We start from the raw sequence: 19551 nt of genomic DNA on the forward strand, positions 1-19551 counted from the left end.
TGTAGCTTTTTGAGAGCTTTTAGGATTAGGTCTTGTAGGGGAGTTAATTAATTGTGTTAAATTTAGAGATTCACACTGTGCTTTCAAAGACTCAGACACAGATGTGAGCCAGTCCCAGTTCAAATCACCAACCATCACTATTTCATTGTATTGCAGTTGAGACAGAAGCTTCACAAGAGTAGATAGGGAATTACTAGGGGCAGATGGAGGCCTATAACACCCCACTACCATAATGTGGTGATTTCTAGCTGATTCAATTTCAAGTGCAAACAGTTCAAGTTATTTACTTACTGATTCAGAGTTCACTAATTTAACATCGAACCTCTGCTTAATATATATGGCCACTTCACCACCTTTTCTTTGTCGGTGGCAGTAAGCCAGCCAATGATGTATCATATGCAACTCACATGACCACGCAGTCTCATTTGCTTGGAAACATTGGAAAAATGGCGGAAATAGTACCGATAGTTTGGCGCCGAAACATCTGGAGGTTAATGCTGCATTGGAGAAAAGTGTACAACCTAATTTGTCAAAAGTGTGGGAATATTTCACTTTAAACACTGCAAAGAAGACAGTTTCCTGCAAGATGTGCAGCATCGACCTCATGTGGCACGGAAGTACTACATCGCTTCAGGAGCACCTGAACAGGAAGCATGTTTTATCCATGCATGAAGAGAACTCACGGTACATAACTTTTTCAGTCCATACTCCGAGTACATTGATTTGTTGTGTCCGTCTTTGTGGGTTTTTAATATTTTGTTAATGAGGAAATTTTTTTTATGAAGCGCAGCAGCAACTGTTGTGTATTAACTTTCAGAGTGTTAGGAATGTTTTGGATGGTTTGACGTCTTCATTTTCTGTGTTGTTATGAGCGGCAACAGGCATTCATAAGTTCAGTTTTTTTGTGAGTAACGGTAACGTTATGTCTTTGTTGCAACGCGGGGCTGATGATGTGTCTCCGGCACATTTGACTCCGTTTTGAGAGAGAAAATGCACGGTTACCAATTTGGAAATAAACGTAACGGACAGAAATATCTCAGGTTGGTTTCATAAACGATCAATGTAGCCGGACCCGATGAAGCTATAAAAAATCTATTTAGATTTGAGTGACACTTTAGTATAACTAAACATTATGAAGGTGCTGGAATATTTCATGCTATTATTCAGAGGCAACCTAAAAGGAATCCTTTATTATTAACAACAGAAACATGTACAATATCTGATTCAGTTCTGATCTGATGAGTTACATTTGTGTTTTATTATTGGTGTATGCTGCATCCCCTATGTCCATTTATTTCATTTAGCTGTTTTTTTTTTAATGTGGTGGCGTATTTGTCTTTTACGTCAGAAATTATTAATAAAATCAACTGGATATATTTTGAGTTACATGTAAATGATGCTACTATGTAAAATCATTATATGGTTTCTCTCATTTTAGAAAGATACAAGCCAGCATTAGCGACTTGGTACAGAGGAAGGTGTGCACACCACAGCAATCGGCTGCAATGACTGATGCTATCCTGAATATGTTGCTAACTGACATAAAGCCACTATCAATGGTGGAGGATGAAGGTTTTAGACAAATAATTCACGTCCTCAACCCTGGTTACAATCTTCCCTTGAGGACCCATTTTACCGAACTGATGGAGAGGAAGTACGAGCGGACATTCTATGCTGTGTAGACTGACATAAAGCCACCCAGAGCAAAATTGCTCTCACTACTGATGTATGGACAAGTATAGCCTACCTTGGCAATACATGCCACTACATTAGAGACGAATGGAACATGAAGTCAATCTGCCTTACGACCATGCCACTAGAGGGAAAGACATTCAGTATCCAACATTGCAGAATGGTTGGAATAGGTAATAGCCGGGTTTGAAATTCCCCTAAGAAAAATTATTGCAATTGTGCAGGACAATAGTGCACTTTATAAAAAAACATTTTTATAACCCTTGCCTTATTTTATTTTTTAGCAAGTCGAAAGGACATGGTGCAAGTATGCTAAATAAAGTATTGGAAAGGATATCTGATTATTAATCAATTAATCGAAGTAAGAATCGTCAGATTAATCAATTAGCAAATTAATCGTTAGTTGCAGCCCTACTGTATTTATTGAAGAATTACGTGGTTTTATTGATTAGTTCTAAAAAAACAGGTCATGTGAATATTCAGTCGAGACACATAGTGTTACTTACTTTTAATTCTGGTTAAAAATTTACCAAATACCCACTGCAGTACTTCATCCAAAAAAAAATAACATTTACCTCTGATGGAGGATGAAGCTGCAGCTGAAGCATGGATATGACAAAGTTATTTACCAACATTTAGCCTTTGTCTTACTAAATGAAATGCTTCTATTATTCTGTTCCTTTTCTGGAGTTATGTATAGTGTAGATGTTGTATCTACATGGAAATAAGTAGAAATCAGTTAATGGTTTCATTTGACTGCGGTGTGTGAAGTCTTTAAAAATGGTGGCCACAACTGAAAGCTACCTCCAAATTTAATAATAGCAAAATCAACATTTTTTCCTCCACAAGATGGCAGTAGCCAGGAATAACATTCACATCAGTGCCTCCCTTTGCAACTGTTGGCTATGCTCCCTGTTGCTTACATGAATGAATTTATCAGCACTACCAAATGCTCCCTAAGTCTTTGCTCCTTATTGTTAATACAGCATCAGTTTTGTTTAATAAATGAGCATGTGGTCAAAAGACATTCCATTCAGGTTAAAATATAGCTAGTTGTTAATGTTTCATCTGCATATAATTAAACATTTTCCACTGGCGAGGGCTGCTGAGGCATTTGAGATTGTAAAATGAGGGCAAGTTACCCCAGTGATAACTAACTGTGATAAACAAAGCAAAACTCACTAGATGGGAAGGTACTGTATATTAACAATATATTCCAGTGCTACTACTACCACCATTTACTGATTTACTGACCTAGAAAATCCTCCATTCTTAATGTCGTGCTCAAAAGTCACAAAAAGTCAGCTTGCCTTTTGTTTGTCAGAAGGAATTTGGGCTTTGTGCTCACTCGGGGGGAATTTTGCAATGTTTAACATGTTGATCAGAAAAAGAAGACAATCAGATTTCTACACTTGCAATAACAAGCATCAGTTAAACATAAAAACATGTCGGGGTTAAAAATATTAAAACATTTTCTAGTCTGTATGCTTGGATTTCAAAAAACTGCTGTCGCTAGTGCACATCCGTATTTCCTGCTTCATTTCTCCTGAATGCTCATTCACTTGCGAATGTGGCTTCTTCGCTTGCCGCCCCCAGGCAATGTGACCAAAAAAAGAAAAATCAATTTGAGTGCATATGCAGATGCAGCATGTTCGTTCTTCAACTAGTCTTATCTGACCATCTTTTCCTCACTGATTGCTTCTGAATCATGATAATCCATTAACAAGGAAGTAGCTGACTGCAAACTTTAAAAGTATTTATGGCATGTAAACAGAAAGCCATACAAAGAGAGGTGAGAGAAAATGTGTGACCTATGATGGTGATGATGTAAGCTTCAGGGCAGAGATTTACCCATGAGCCTTTGCACCTTACATGGAAAAAGGTGGTGGTGATGATGCTGCAGGACTCAACACTCTGACCTTCTACTTGTCAAAATGTCAGATCAAAGTTAAAAAGTTGTGTGTCACAACATGCTAGCCACTGCGAAAAACGGCAAATAAGTTGTAGAGAAGTTGTAGTTTTCACAAGAATTCCCAAAATGTACGAATAAGTGCAAACAGTATGTCCACTACATCACAAGTATATATTACTTAAATGTTTATTCAAGGGAAATTAAAAGGTTGTTGTGTTTTACAATTATATTTCTAAACATTTTGTAATGCAATTTGATGTTTTATAATTTTTTTCCTCAGAATTTTGCTTTAAAAAAAAAAAAAGGGGTATGATTTTGTGTGATTACTCCAATTCTATTCAGTATGTTTTAGGGTTGTACAGTATACCGGCGTTAGCATAGTACCACGATACAAATGAATAATTTTCGGTACGATACCGTCACTGAAACATACCAGTCCCGCATTGCTAGTTTACGAGCAGACGAGCATGTTTGACGGCACACAAATACGGAGTACTTACAAGCAGACAGTGTGTAGACAGAAAAGGGAGAACGGATGCATTTTGGCTTAAAAACTAATGATAAAGGTCAAATTATAACACTGAAACGCCCTCAGCAAGAGATGCTTAAAGACATGGCTAGCTAGCTAACGGCTAACGTCCATCCGCTCTCCGCAGTGTTTTAGCTACTTCCATATCAGCAATTCTGGTCTCCATCGCGGCAAATAAAATATGTTTCTTACAAGGATCATCCCTGCAGGATGAGGAATAGCTAAACATGCTTCACTACACACTGTAGGAGGATACAATAACTCACCGGAATCTCAATATAAACAAATGCCATGGGTGGATCTACACCTAACATCCACTGTAATGGTATCAAGTACGGGCACGTATCTAGTCGATACTACTATGATTACGTGGATATTTTTTGGCATCACAACATCTTCTTTCGTTTTAAAAATGTTTTAATTATGTTTATAAACTCAAAAAATATGTCCCTGGACACAAGAGGACTTAAATTATGACCATTGTATGATCCTGTAACTACTTGTTATCTAATTGATACCCAAATTTATGGTATCATCCAAAACTAATGTAAAGTATCAAACAATAGAAGAATAACTGATTATTACATTTTAACAGAAGAGTAGACAGAACATGTTAAAATAGAAAGTAAGCAGATATTAGCAGTAAATGATCAAGTAAATTAATAGTTAATTTCATACCACTTGTCCTAATAATATTGACAAAATAATAGAATGATAAATGATACAATATGTTACTGCATATGTCAGCAGACTAATTAGGAGCCTTTGTCTGTTTGCTTACTACTAAAAGTCAAGTTGTCTCCTATGTTCACTATTTTATTTAAGGACTTAACTGCAATAAAAAACATATGTTTAATCCATCCATCCATTTTCTACTGCTTATTCCCTTTGGGGTGGCGGAAGGCAGGGTACACCCTGGACAAGTCGCCACCTCATCAGTTCAACCGAAAACATTTTGTTAAAATAAAGCTAATAAAGCAATATTTTGTGGTTCCCTTTATTTAGAAAAGTACCCCAAAAAATTTATTACCGCTACTGGTACTAAAATATTGGCATCGTTACAAATTAGTATGTTTATTATCATTTCTTTTTGTCCCTAATAATCTGTTTTCAAACCCGATCATAAACATGAAAAGTAAAATATTTTCTCAAGCTTCAGGAATGAACCTGTGTAAAGCTGGTTTTATTCTGCACAGCAATCCAGATCCATACATAATACTCTGACAGCTTTAAGTCATGCAGGTTTATGGCGTACACAGGGAACAATAATACCTCTTATGACGAGCTAGTTAAATATTTTTTTCAGAAATTACATTTGACCTTATTAAAAGGTGTACCTAATAACAGAGTGGAGGATATTTCCTGTCCCTTATTGCTATTTGGTAAAAACTACATGAGAGATACATCACATTCGAATGGTATTGAGTTGCACTAGTTGTCTGACATCGACAAATGTGGCTTATGTGGGTCAGGTTTATACAGCCAGCGCACATTAGGACTTATTAGTGTGCTCCATTTAGCAGGATTTAACATGTAAAAAAAAAAAGATATTTGGTTTTGACAGGTCTCATTCTGTCACAAGTACGAGACACCTCAGTGGAGCGAGGAAGTAATTAACAACGGAAACGATTAGTCTGATTGAAGCAGGAGCAAGGCAAGATTCTGAAAGAAGGAGAAACCTGACAGAGACTGGCGCACACTGGACCATTACTGCTTTGAGAGACAAAACACTGTCTTCTGGAAAGTTTATACTTCCATGAAAGCTGTAATGTACATTTTTACATACTTTTATATCTAATTTATGTCTAAAGTGACTTACTTTCTAAAATAACATATACAACTAATTGCTAAGGATGTAGGTTCACTGTAAGGCAATAAAACAGGAGATTATTTGCATTCTACAGTCTTAACCCTTTGCAAACAACATGTAGTGACAACCCATATACACACAGATATTCAATGCGCACTATGAACATCTGTTCCTGCAAACTTAGTAACATTAGCACATTTGCAGGAATTTTAAGTAAACAGATACAAACAGTATACAATAGTGTCTATGTGTGTTTTCATAAGTTTAAGCTATTATGCAAAAGTGATTTCTTAATGATAATCTAACAGCAATGTCGGTTTATGAGCAGTAAAACATAAGACAAATCTATTATCTGCCTGTTTGGTCCACTTTTGAGAGAAAGAACTGAAACAATTGGTTTTGAAGTCAAATAGTTTTTTGAAAAAGCGGGCTTCATTACACACCTTAAAAATAAAGTGGAAAGCTGTGCCAACTCAAAGGGCCTGATTTACTAAGATCCAAATACAATGTGGTAAACAGCATGAACAATCTATATACGATCAGTGGTCGTGCTAGCACGCGTGCGATTTACTAAGACTATGTGTGCAATTGTAAAGTAGTGCAGACAGCCTTATTTAAATGAGGATTTTGCGTGTACTTTTTCAGGGCATAACCACAGAGACACTGATTTAGACTTAGAATTCCTTTTATGGTCATTCAAATGATAACTTTATTGTACAGATAAGAACAATATTTTGTTGCATTACCTTGTTGTAGTGCAGGATAAAAGAGCAATAAGGTGCAGATATAAATAGATTACTGTGCAGATCAATATAATGCACTTTTGCATATGCATCCATGTTTATGGATGTATGTTATGTCAATATATTCCAGCAAGTTAATGCGTTTTGGGGGGGAATTGAGGGGATTATTATGATGCGTTCAAGAGTCTTACCGCCTGAAGGAAGAAGTTGTTACAGAACCTGGAGGTTCTGCTACGGAAGCTGCGGAACCTCTTTCAGCAGTGAAAACAGTTCTTGGTGGGAGGAATCTCTGCAAATTTTCTGAGCTGTGGTCAGGCAGCGGCTTTTTGCAATCTCCTGGACAGGAGGAAGAGGAGTCCTGATGATCTTTACCGCCATCCTCACCACTCTCTACAGAGACTTGCAGTCTGAGGCACTGTGGGCTCTAGTCCGGACAGAGATGCAGTTGGTCAGTAGCTTCTCTATAGTGCCTCTGTAGAATGTGGTGAGGGAGCTGTGTTCTTTTCATCTGATGCAAAAAGTGCATGCGCTGCTGAGCTCTTTTTACAAAGAGCCCCGGTGTGTAGGGACCAGGTCCTATTGTCAGTTATCTGCACCCCCAGGAACTTGGTGCTGCTTACCATCTCCACCACTGTGCCGTTGATGAAGAGTGGAGTGTGGCTGGACTGGTGCTTCCCGAAGTCGACGATCTCTTTGATCTTGTCGAGGTTGTTGGTTCTGCACCAGTCAGCCAGATGTTTTCCCTCCTCCCTGCAGTCCATGTTGTTGTTGTAACTGATGAGGCCCACTACTGTTGTGTCGTTTGCATACTTCACAATGTGGTTAGCAATGAACCTGGCGCAGCAGTCATGGGTCATCAATGTGAACAGAAGCGAACTCAGGACCCAGTCCTGGGGGGAGCCGGTGCTCAGGGAGATGGCACTGGAGGTGTTGTGGCCCACTCTCAGAGACTGGGGTCTGTCTGTAAGGAAGTCAAGCAGCCAGTTGCATAGGGGGGTACTGAATCGAAGGGGGGCCAGTTTGCTCACCAAGTGCTGCAGGATGATAGTGTTGAACGCCGAGCTGAAGTCCAGAAACAACATCTGCACGTGTGTGTGTGTCCTTTCTTTCCAGATGTTTTAAGCTCAGGTGGAGTGCAGAGGAGATGGCGTCCTCTGTGGCACAGTTAGGGCAATAAGCAAACTGGTATGGGTCCGATGTGGGGGGAAGTCTAGAGACTATGTATTCCTTTACCAGCCTCTCGAATCCTTTCATTATGATGGGGGTGAGTGCCACGTGGCGATAATTATTGAGGGAGGAGATTGTGGGTTTGTTTAGGCACTGGAATGATTCTGGCTGTCATAAAACATGATGGTACCACAGCCTGGGTCAGCGAAGTCTGCGATAACCCCAGCCAGCTGGTCTGCACATCCCTTAAGCACACTGCCCCGAATGTCATCAGGTCCCGCTGCTTTCCGGGGGTTCACTCTCCGCAGGGTTCTCCGGACATCCGCTGTGTCCAGTTTGAGCGGCTGCTCATCAGGGCGAGGGATGGATTTCCTCGCCGGAGTGGTAAGTTCCTCAAACCTCGCAAAGTGGTTGTCTAGGTCGTTAAGGAAGCTGATGCTGTTGTTGTTGGGCATTTGTCTAGTGTTCGTGGAGTTCTTGAAGAAGTCCTGCACTTTCTGACTGTGAGCACGCTTTGCAACCCTAATGGCACGGTTCATGTTAGCTCTGGCTGTTTTAAGTGCTACCTTGTCGCCAGATGTAAAAGCCTTGTTCCGAGCCTTCAGCATTGCACGTACCTCACTGTTAATCCAGGGTTTTTTCATTGGCCCGTGTGGGGATGTTCTTGATTACACTAACATCTTCTATGCACTTCTGAATGTATGCGGACACACACTCTGCATAGTCCTCCACACATGTGATGATTGTTGGTGGCGGCTGCCTTGAATATGTCCCAGTCTGTGCTTTCGAAGCAGTCTTGTAATGTTTTATTGCTCCTTTTTTTTTTTCTTTGTCATGAAAAAGGGACGTTTTTGTCATGAAAAAGGGAGTTTTTTTGTGCTTGGTGCACTAATTGTAAGTGTATATTGTGTTTTTTATGTTGATTTAATAAAATAAAAAATATATATATTTTTATTTTTTAAATAAAAATTAATAAAAAAAAATTATGCGGCCCGGTACCAATCGGGCCACGGCCCGGTGGTTGGGGACCACTGCTTTAGGCGGTAAGGCATCAAAAACTGACATCCGTGTGTAAAGGATATCACCACATAGGCTCAGGATCACTTCATAAAACCACTGTCAGTTACTACTGTTAGTCGCTACATCTGTAAGTGAAAGTTAAAACTCTACTATGCAAAGCCAAACCCATTTATCAGCAATATCCTGAAATGCCGCCGGCTTGGCTGGGCCTGAGCTCACCTAAGATGGACTGAAGCAAGGTGCATAGGTGTTCTGTGGTCTGACGAGTCCATATTTCAAATGATATTTGGAAACAGAGGACGTGGTGTCCTCCAGAACAAAGAGGAAAATAAGCATTCGGATTGTTATAGGCGCAAAGTTCAAAAGCCAGCATCTGTGTTGGTATGGGGGTGCATTAGTGCCTAAGGCATGGGTAACTTACACATCTCTGAAGGCACCATTAATGCTGAAAGGTCCATACAGGTTTTGGAGAAACATATGTTGTCACCCAAGCAATGCTATCGACGCGCCTGCTTATTTCAGCAAGACAAGTGTTACAACAGCGTGGCTTCGTAAACAAAAAGAGTGCGGGTATTTCCCTGGCCCGCCTGCAGTCCAGACCTGTCACCCATCGAAAATGTGTGGCCTATTATAAAGCGTAAAAAACGACAGCGGAGACCCCGGACTGTTGAACGACTGAAGCTCTACATAAAACAAGAAAGGGAAAGAATTCCACTTTCAAAGCTTCCACAATTTGTTTCCTCAGTTCCCAAACGTTTATTGAGTGTGGTTAAAAGAAAATGTGATGTAACACAATGGTGGACATGTCCTTTCCCAACTACTTTGCAGCCATGAAAATTCTAAGTTAATTATTATTTGCAAAAAAAAAAAAGTTCATGAGTTTGAACATCAAATATCTTGTCTTTGTAGTGCATTCAATTGAATATGGGTTGAAAAGGATTTGCAAATCATTGTATTCCGTTTATATTTACATCTAACAAAATTTCCCAACTCATATGGAAACGGGGTTTGTAGTTCATTGATAGAGCAGTACAAAGCATTCAAGGCTTGTTTGGTGTTAGCACTGGGAGGAATGTACACGGCTGTGAAGATCAAAGCACTAAATTCCCGGGGTAAATTAAATGGCCTGCATTCTATAGTGAATAGTTCAACATCAGGAGAGCAGTGACATGATACTATCTTCCCGTTGTTGCATCAGTTGCCGTTGATGTATATGCAAACACCACCACCTCGGGATTAACCTGTCCGACTGAAATATTGTTAGCCCCTAAATGCTAACTGCCTCGTCCCGAACTGATAGTTTCAGCCACGTTTCTGTGAAAAATATGGCGCAGCAGTCCCTCATCTCCCGTCTTGCATTTAAATCCAGTTTCATGTAGTCCAGTTTCTTCTTCAGGGAGCGAACATTTGAAGCAGGATGGAAGGAAGTGACATTCTGTGAGGATTAGCTTTTAGCTTTGTTGTTAGCCCAGCTCGGGATCCCCGTTTCTGATTGCGATCACACCGCTTACGTCTCCCCCATCGACGGTCCTCGCTGGTACTTGACTCCGCAGCTTCACAGGCCGCTGAATGTAGATGGCATAGTATTCCAATGCTACCGATGAGGTCCAGCGTATACGCATCTTTTGGTCTACAACTGTTTGATTTATTTACATCTAAAATTGTCTGGCGGTCGTATGTGACTACGCTGGAAGTTAACTTTGAAATTTACAGAATTTACCGATACATTTGCCAAAAAAGTTCCATTACTACCACGAGCCTCTGCAGCTCCACCCGAACAGGGCGCCGCCATCTTAGAATTTACTGCACATTCATACTCTCTTCCCTGTGTTGTGGCTCTTCTGACGATCAGCATGTATTTTGCATATTGATGAAAACGGACGCAAAACGGATTGCACTGCTTATTCTGCTAACTTAACAGATGCAAAACACTTGGCACACGTTGAGTAGATTAGCTTTGTGTGTGCTATCAGTTTTGCACGTGTTTTTGTGCACGCAAACCTTTAGTGAATCTGGCCCTCAGCCAGTCAGTTACAGACGAGGGAGCTGTAACTTTGATCATTTTGTTTTTCTCCAGCAAATAGGCGAACCCACCGTGTTGTGACTATTTTGTGTCCTGTTAGCATGTAACTCATATAGCAGGGTTAGTGCTAACGTTAATGGCCTCCTGTCTCACTACTTAATGTTGTATTGTCGTATCTGGTATATGGTATCTAGTACAAGATTATATGTAAAAAATGGATCAAATGCACAAGAGCACTTCTTGGCGCCCCACACTTTTTCAGGCTTCATTATTAAAGCTACAGACACACAAAATGACGTGTTCGCAGTCATTTTAAGCAATACCAAACTCCAGCTACAAGGCTAGACTTTGGACAGCTAACTTCCTATACACTCTTGTGAAACCTGTGAGACTAACTTTCAATTGTTGAGTTCAAATAATAAGGAACCTTTAATGCCGCATTCTATGAAACTGGCAAGTCAAGAATGTCAGACACTCTTCTAAAAAAACAACAACACAGGAGTGCCACTTAAGGTAAAACCTACATATTTTTATTCACGCTTTGATCTCCAAGTGCCACATGTCCTACTTCCTAGCAATCCTTGAGCCTAGTAGCCTCTAAAGTCGATGAAAAAAGGCAGGCCTTATCAGCTAGAACATAGGACCCCTTTTCTTTCCTTTGTCTCTGCAACATATTACAGCAAGCAAAATCCTCTGGCCCTCCCTCGCTGGCTGTGTCATTTCATCCTCAGCGTCCTCATCAAAGAAAAGCCATTACACAATCATGCTGCCTCCTACTATTATTTCAGTCATCATACTTGCCGTGGAATCACGGCAGACACTGCCTATTTGTGTCAAAGACTATGCAATCTGCCATTGCTCCTCTCAAAGTGTCACTGTCAGGCTTGGATGCCAGGACAACAACAACCCCCCTCCACAGCATGCACTGTGCACTGAAGTGCACAAAATGAGCACACTGGGGCAGATGTGATTAAACAAGCACCCAGATAAATGCAAAAGGTGCACACAAGCCAAGATCGCCTCATACAATACAGAAATTGTCACAAATACCAAACCCCACTAACTTATGATGTGCTGATGTTGAAACCAAATGTGTTTTTTTGTTCACATTTGCTTCCAGCTCAGCAATCCAAAAAAACACCAATAACTAGCACAATGGAAGCTTGATTTACAGATTTTACGACCCTTTCGGCCTAGGAACCACAGACCGAATAAAAATACGCTATGGTGATAGAACCTTGTTTTAGAGTACGAACATTCCATCCACCCACTGTGTCTCGTGGCGCAGAAAAAAACTCAATCACATGTACGTCAGTATTAAGACCCTTTGCTCAATACTTTGTTGGTGCATCTTTAGTAGCAATTACAGGCTCAGGTCTTTTGAATATGATGCGACAAGCTTGGCACATCAACAGTCATGGCCAAAAATATTGGCACATCTGCATCTCTGTCAGATAATGCACCACTTCTCCCAGAAATTTGTTGAAATTATAAATGCTTTGGTATTCACATTATTGATTTTGTTTGCATTAAAACAACACAGTAGGTTCCCCTATTTAAAAAGGGGGACTAGAGGGTGTGTGCTAATTACAAGGGTATCACACTACTCAGCCTTCCTGGGAAAGTTTACGCCAAGGTACTAGAAAGGTGGGTCCGGCCGATAGTCGAAACCCAGATTCAAGAGGAGCAATGTGGACTCTGTCCTGGTCGTGGAACAACTGACCGGCCCTTTACCCTTGCGGGAATCCTGGAGAAGGCAGTTGCTAATGTTGCTCTGGAGAGGGAAGTCTGGGGGTCTTTGCTGGAGCTGTTGTCCCCGCGAACCCATTCCGGATAAGCGGTTGAAGATGGAAGGATGGATGTAGCAAGTAACAGGTGCTGGCAAAATAGAAATCACACTCGCAGCCAGTAAACGTGGAAAAAAGCTGCCTCAACCTTTGTGTTGTGTGTACCACACTGAGCATGGAGAAAAGAAAGAATTTGAGAACCAAGATTGTGGAAAATCATAGACAATCTCAAGGCCACAAGTCCATCTCCAGAGATCTAAATGTTACTGTGTCTACTGTACGCAATATCATCAAGAAGTTTAAAGCCCATTGCACTGTAGCTAACCTCCCTGGACGTAGATGGAAAAACAAAAATTGATGAACGAAGGATTGTTAGAATTGGGGATAAAGAACCTCCACGGTAGGATTGTTAGAATTGTGGATAAAGAACCTCAATCCACTTCCAAACAAATTCCAGCTGACCAACAGACACAGGGTACAACAGTGTCAGCTTGCACTATATGTCTCCATCTCTATGAAAAGGGACACTATGGTAGGAGACCCAGGAGGACCACGCTGCTGACACAGAGACATACAAAAGCAAGACTGGAGCAAAAACTAACCTGAGGAAGCCAAAAGCCTTCTGGGAGAATGTCCTGGGGACAGATAAGACTAAAGTGGAGCTTTTTGGTAAGGCACATTATCAAACTGTATACAGAAAACAAAATGTGGCTTTCAAAGAAAAGAACATCTCTAACATGGTAGAGGTTCACTGATGTTTTGAGGTTGCTTTACTGCATCTGGTACAGGATGCCTTGACTGTGTGCATGGCATCATGAAATCTGAGGACTACCAAATAATTTTGGGGCATAATGGAGGGCCCAGTGTCAGAAAGCTGGGTCTCCATCAGAGGTCATGGGTCTTCCAGCAGGACAACGACCCAAAGCATACTTCAAAAAGCACACAAAAATGGCTTAAGACAAAGCTAAAAGTAAAGTTAAAGTACCAATGATTGTCACACACACCCGCACACTAGGTGTGGCGAAATGTGTCCTCTGCATTTGACCCATCACCTTGTTCACCCCCTGGGAGGTAAGGGGAGCAGTGGGCAGCAGCGGACCGCGCCCAGGAATCATTTTTGGTGATTTAACCCCCAATTCCAACCTTTGATGCTGAGTGCCAAGCAGGGAGGTTATGGGTCCCATTTTTATAGTCTTTGGTATGACTCGGCTGGGGTTTGAACTCACAACCTACCGATCTCAGGGCGGGCACTCTAACCCAGTGGTTCTTAACCTGGGTTCGATCGAACCCTAGGGGTTCGGTGAGTCAGCCTCAGGGGTTCGGCAGGGCCTCCGCCACAGAGGTCAAGACACACCTGACTCATTGTGTAAATAAAACTTCTCCCTATCGGCGTATTATGGATACGGCAACAGCAGAAGTCACACTGATTTGCAGGTGTGTAATTTGTAGTGAGTTCATCCACTGTGTTGGTTTTGTTCTTTGAACAAGGTGATGTTCATGCACGGTTCATTTTGTGCACCAGTAAAAAAACATGACTGTCTTGAATTTGAAAAAAACGACACATTTTATTTTTCACTAAAGAAAGGTTCGGTGAATGCGTGTATACAACTGGTGGGATTCGGTACCTCCAACAAGGTTAAGAACCACAGCTCTAACCACTAGGCCACTGAGTAGGTTGAAAGAACTCCCCAAAGAGCTGAAGAGTTCTGAAGTGGCCATCAATGAGTTCAGATCTAAATCCTATACAACATCTGTAGAGAGATCTAAAAACAGCAGTTGGGAGAAGGCACCCTTCAAATCTGAGAGCCCTGAAGCCGTTTGCAAAAGAAGAGTGATCCAAAATTCCAGTAGCAAAGTGTAAGGAACTCATTGATGGTTACAGGAAGCGATTGATTTCAGTTATTTTTTACAAAGGGTGTGCTACCAAATATTAAGTTGAGGGTGCCAAGAATTGTGTTAAGTCCATTTTTGGAGTTCTGTGTAAAATAACATTAGATTAGTCTTTATTTTGTGTGTGTGTGTGTGTGTGTGTGTGTGTGTGCGTGTTGTTCCAATGCAAACAAAATAAATAAACATGTGAATACCAAAGCATTTGTAATTTCAACAATTTTCTGGGAGAAATGCAGGGGTGCCAGTATTTTTGGCCATGACTGTATCTTTGGGAAGTTTCACCCTTTCCTCCTCTCCAGCACCATCAGATTGGATTGGAAGCATTGGTTTTCATCCAGGATGTCTCTGTACATTGCTGCATTCATTTTAGTCTAGTCAGGGAGGTGACCAAGAACCCGATGGTTACTCTCTTAGAGTTACAGCATTCCTCTGTGGAGAGGAGAACTTTCCAGAATGACAACAATCTCTGCAGCAAACCACCATTCAGGCCTGTATGGTATAGTGGCCAGATGGAAGCCATTTCTTAGTTTGCCCAAATACACCTGAAAAACTCTGACCATGAGAAGCAAAACCATCTGGTCTGATGAGAAAAACTCAATGAACTCTTTGGTGTGAATGCCAGGAATCATGTTTGGAGGAAACCAGGCACTAGACATCACCAGGCCAATACCATCCATACAGTAAAGCATGGTGGTGGCAGTATCATGCTGTGGTCATGGTTTTCAGTGGCAGGAACTCGGACAGCAGTCAGGATAGAGGGAAAGATAAATGCAGCAATATACAGACATGTGATTGTTGATACATTTGCAAAACATTTTTTTTACTGTCAAGATAGGGCGTAGAGTACACATTAATGAGAAATAAAATTATTTTTTTAATTTTAGGAAATGGCTACATTGAAACAGAGTGAAAATGTATACTTTCCGTACCCACTTTAAGTAATTGTTGTAAATTATTTGGGTATCATGGTTTACTTTTCATGTATCTAAAATTCTAATTATTGCATGTGAGGTTCAGGCCTGAGGCCTTATTTTTATTTTTTTTCTTGACATTTTGGTAAGTAAAGTTTGTAAAGGTATACCTTTATGGTAAATGGGTTGTACTTGTATAGCGCTTTTCTACCCCCTTTTAAAAGGGATCAGAAACAGTTCCCAGTGGCTTATTTTATTTTTCGAAGTTTTTCTCAAAATTTTACCTATCACGCAATATCTCAAAAAACGGCTTTAAAGTGCCTGATTTAACCGTCGTTATAGCGACCCGTCCATTATCCTGTGACGTCACAGCATGACCACACAGAAACAAACATGGCGGATAGCACAGAAAGGTATAGCGATATTAGCTCGGATTCAGACTCGGATTCCAGCGCCGTAAGCGATTCAACAGATTACTCATGTATTAAAACGGATGGTTGGAGTGTGGAGGCAGGTACCGAAAAATAAATTAAAGAAAAAACGGAAGCTTTTGAGCCATATCACGACAGACAGCAACACGGGAGGAAGCGAAGACGAATTTGGCGATCGCCTTCTAACCAACGATTGGTATTAGTTTGTTTGGCATTAAATGTGAGTGGAGGGAAAGATTGGATGCAAATATAGCTACAAATGAGGCATAATGATGCAATATGTACATACAGCTAGCCTAAATAGCATGTTAACATCGATTAGCTTGCAGTCATGCCGTGACCAAATATGTCTGATTAGCACACTCCACGTAAGTCAATAACATCAACAACACTTACCTTTGTGATCTTGTTGACTTTATCGTTGGAAATGCATCTGCTTTGAGTGTCGCAGGATATCCACACATTCTTACCATCTCTGTCGTAGCATAGCTGTCGTCGGTACAGTGTGCGGAACAAACAAGGGATGTTCGCGTCTTTTGACCACTGGTGCAACTTGAATCCCTCTATGTTCGTGTTGTTACACCCTCCAACAACACACCGACGAGGCATGATGTCTCCAAGAGACGGAAAACAGTCGAAAAAACGGAAAATAACAGAGCTGATTTGACTTTGTGTGTGTGATATGTTTGAGGAAATGGCGGGTCGCTTCACTATGTGACGTCACGGGTGAAAGGTCATTGCTCCGACAGCCGAACAACTGAAAGGCAATTAAATCGCCAATTCACCCTTTTAGAGTTCGGAAATCTGTTAAAAAAACATATGGTCTTTTTTCTGCAACATCAAGGTATATATTGACGCTTAAATAGGTCTGGTGATAATGTTCCCCTTTAAGGAGCCCAAAGCGCTTTGACAGTATTTCCACATTCGCCCATTCACACACAAATTCACACACTATATTTTTGTATACTTTTTTCATTATTCTTAGAACTATCCATCCATCCATTTTCTAACGCTTATTCCCTTTGGGGTCGCGGGGGGCGCTGTTGCCTATCTCAGCTACAATCGGGCGGAAGGCGATGTACACCATGGACAAGTCGCATGGCCAACACAGAGACGGCATGGCGCAGTGGAAGAGTGGCCGTGCGCAACCCGAGGGTCCCTGGTTCAATCCCCTCCTAGTACCAACCTCGTCACGTCCGTTGTGTCCTGAGCAAGTCAGAGGTGGCTAGAGTAGCCAGAAATTGTACTCGAGTAAGAGTACTGTTACTTTGAGATGTATTACTCAAGTAAAAGTAAGGAATAGTCACTCAAATATTTACTTGAGTAAAAGTAAAAAGTATGTTGTGAAAAAACTACTCAAATACTGAGTAACTGATGAGTAACCTGTTCGTTTAATGATTACGGCAACAAATAATGCACAAAAACATAAAAATAGCAATGAGCAAGTTCAGAGCCAAGAATATCTCTTAAGCAACTAAAACAATAATATATATTAAATAATAATACATTAAAATAAAAAAAATAAGGCAAATTGAGCCACAATAACTTAACAGCACCATAGACTCAGTAAGCATTCATTGATTGATTGAAACTTGTATTAGTAGATTGCACAGTTCAGTACATATTCCCTACAATTGACCACTAAATGGTAACACCCCAATAAGTTTTTCAACGTTAATCAATTACTTAATAAATGACCAAGTCGAGGTGATCTACCTCATATATACATATACATACATACATATCATATCATATATATATATATATATATATATATATATATATATATATATATATATATATATATATATATATATATATATATATATGTATATATACACACATACATACATATCATATATATATATATATATATATATATATATATATATATATATATATATATATATATATATATATATATACACACATACATACATTTATATATAAAGTATATAATTTATATTTATTTATTTTGCCGTTTTTTTTCACATGTTAAAGGTGTTTTAATGAATATACATGCATGTTTAACATATAGATTCCTATCTTTCATGAAGACAAGAATATAAGTTGGTGTATTACCTGATTCTGATGATTTGTATTGATTGGAATTAAACAGTAGTGCTGATAACGTCCACATTTTCAAATGGAAGAGAAAAAAAGTTCCTCCTTTCTGTCTAATACCACACGAAAGTCGTTGGTTTTTGGCATCTTATTTGTCCAGCTTCCATATTCGTTTTTATACACTTTACAAGAAACACATTGGCGGCCAACTCCGTAGCTTACTAGCTTGTTTGCGCTGGCTTTTGGGGACTTTTATTTTGTTAGCGCAGGCGTGATGGAGCGGCACTTTTATTGTAAAGACAGGAACTGAGCGATCAGTCTTTAGGCTTTTGACGGGAAGTACGGTTGAAATAAAAAGTGTCTTTTCTCCTTTACACTTTTGATTGATTGATTGATTGAAACTTTTATTAGTAGATTGCACAGTACACTACAGTACATATTCCGTACAGTTGACCAGTAAATGGTAACACCCCAATAAGTTTTTCAACGTTCTACGTGTGACGATCACGTGACCGCTTGGCTCTGTTTGATTGGTCCAACGTCACCAGTGACTGCATTTGATTGGTGAAACGCAGGCATGCGTAGATCCTACTTTGAATGTGTGTCTGACAAAACCAAAACAAACAAAGCGTGCATTAACAGATCGGTAAAAAAAAGTAGCGAGTAGCGAGCTGATTGTAGATAAATGGAGCAGAGTAAAAGTAGCGTTTCTTCTCTATAAATATACTCAAGTAAAAGTAAAAGTATGTTGCATAAAAACTACTCTTAGAAGTACAATTTATCCCAAAAGTTACTCAAGTAGATGTAACGGAGTAAATGTAGCGCATTACAACCCACCTCTGGTGCTGGTTAGCGCCTTGCATGGCAGCTCCCTCCATCAGTGTGTGAATGTGTGTGTGAATGGGTAAATGTGGAAGTAGTGTCAAAACGCTTTGAGTACCTTGAAGGTAGAAAAGCGCTATACAAGTACAACCCATTTATCATTTATAGACAGACAACATTCACACTCACATTCACACACTAGGGCCAATTTTGTGTTGCCAATCAACCGATCCCCAGGTGCATGTCTTTGGAAGTGAGAGGAAGCCAGAGTACCCGTAGGGAACCCACGCAGTCACAGGGAGAACATGCAAACTCCACACAGAAAGATCCAGAGCCCGGGATTGAACCCAGAACTACTCAGGACTTTCGTATTGTGAGGTAGACACACTTACCCCTCTGTCACCGTCCTGCCCATTCTTAGAATTATTTTTGTTTAATTTGTTGGCTCACACAAAAAAATGTTATTATAAATATACAGTATAGTGTTTCCTCAATTATCGCTGGGGTTACGTTCCAGACTCCCCCTTGCTATGGTAGGGGGAGTCCAGAAGACAATTTATTTTAATGATTTACATGAATATTGTATGAATATAACATATTTATAAAAACTCCACACATTCCTTGCAGCTTTCACAGAAACTTATAAACACTTCCGATGCTCTTAAAGCACTTCAGTCACTCTATAACCGACATTATTTTAACATCAAACTTCAATGAGTACTCAAATCTCAATGTACTCAATGGAAAACC

The 19551-nt window shown here is 40.2% G+C and overlaps 1 protein-coding gene across 13 annotated transcripts in view; it reads right to left on the reverse strand.

Moving 5' to 3' along the window:
• dtnbp1b (dystrobrevin binding protein 1b) overlaps window positions 1-19551 on the reverse strand; it is a 158595-nt gene that overhangs the window by 61565 nt on the left and 77479 nt on the right. The gene's annotated exons all lie outside the window — the stretch shown is intronic.

This window comes from Nerophis ophidion, linkage group LG08 (assembly GCF_033978795.1).
Source record: "Nerophis ophidion isolate RoL-2023_Sa linkage group LG08, RoL_Noph_v1.0, whole genome shotgun sequence".
Classification (NCBI taxonomy): Eukaryota; Metazoa; Chordata; class Actinopteri; order Syngnathiformes; family Syngnathidae; genus Nerophis; species Nerophis ophidion.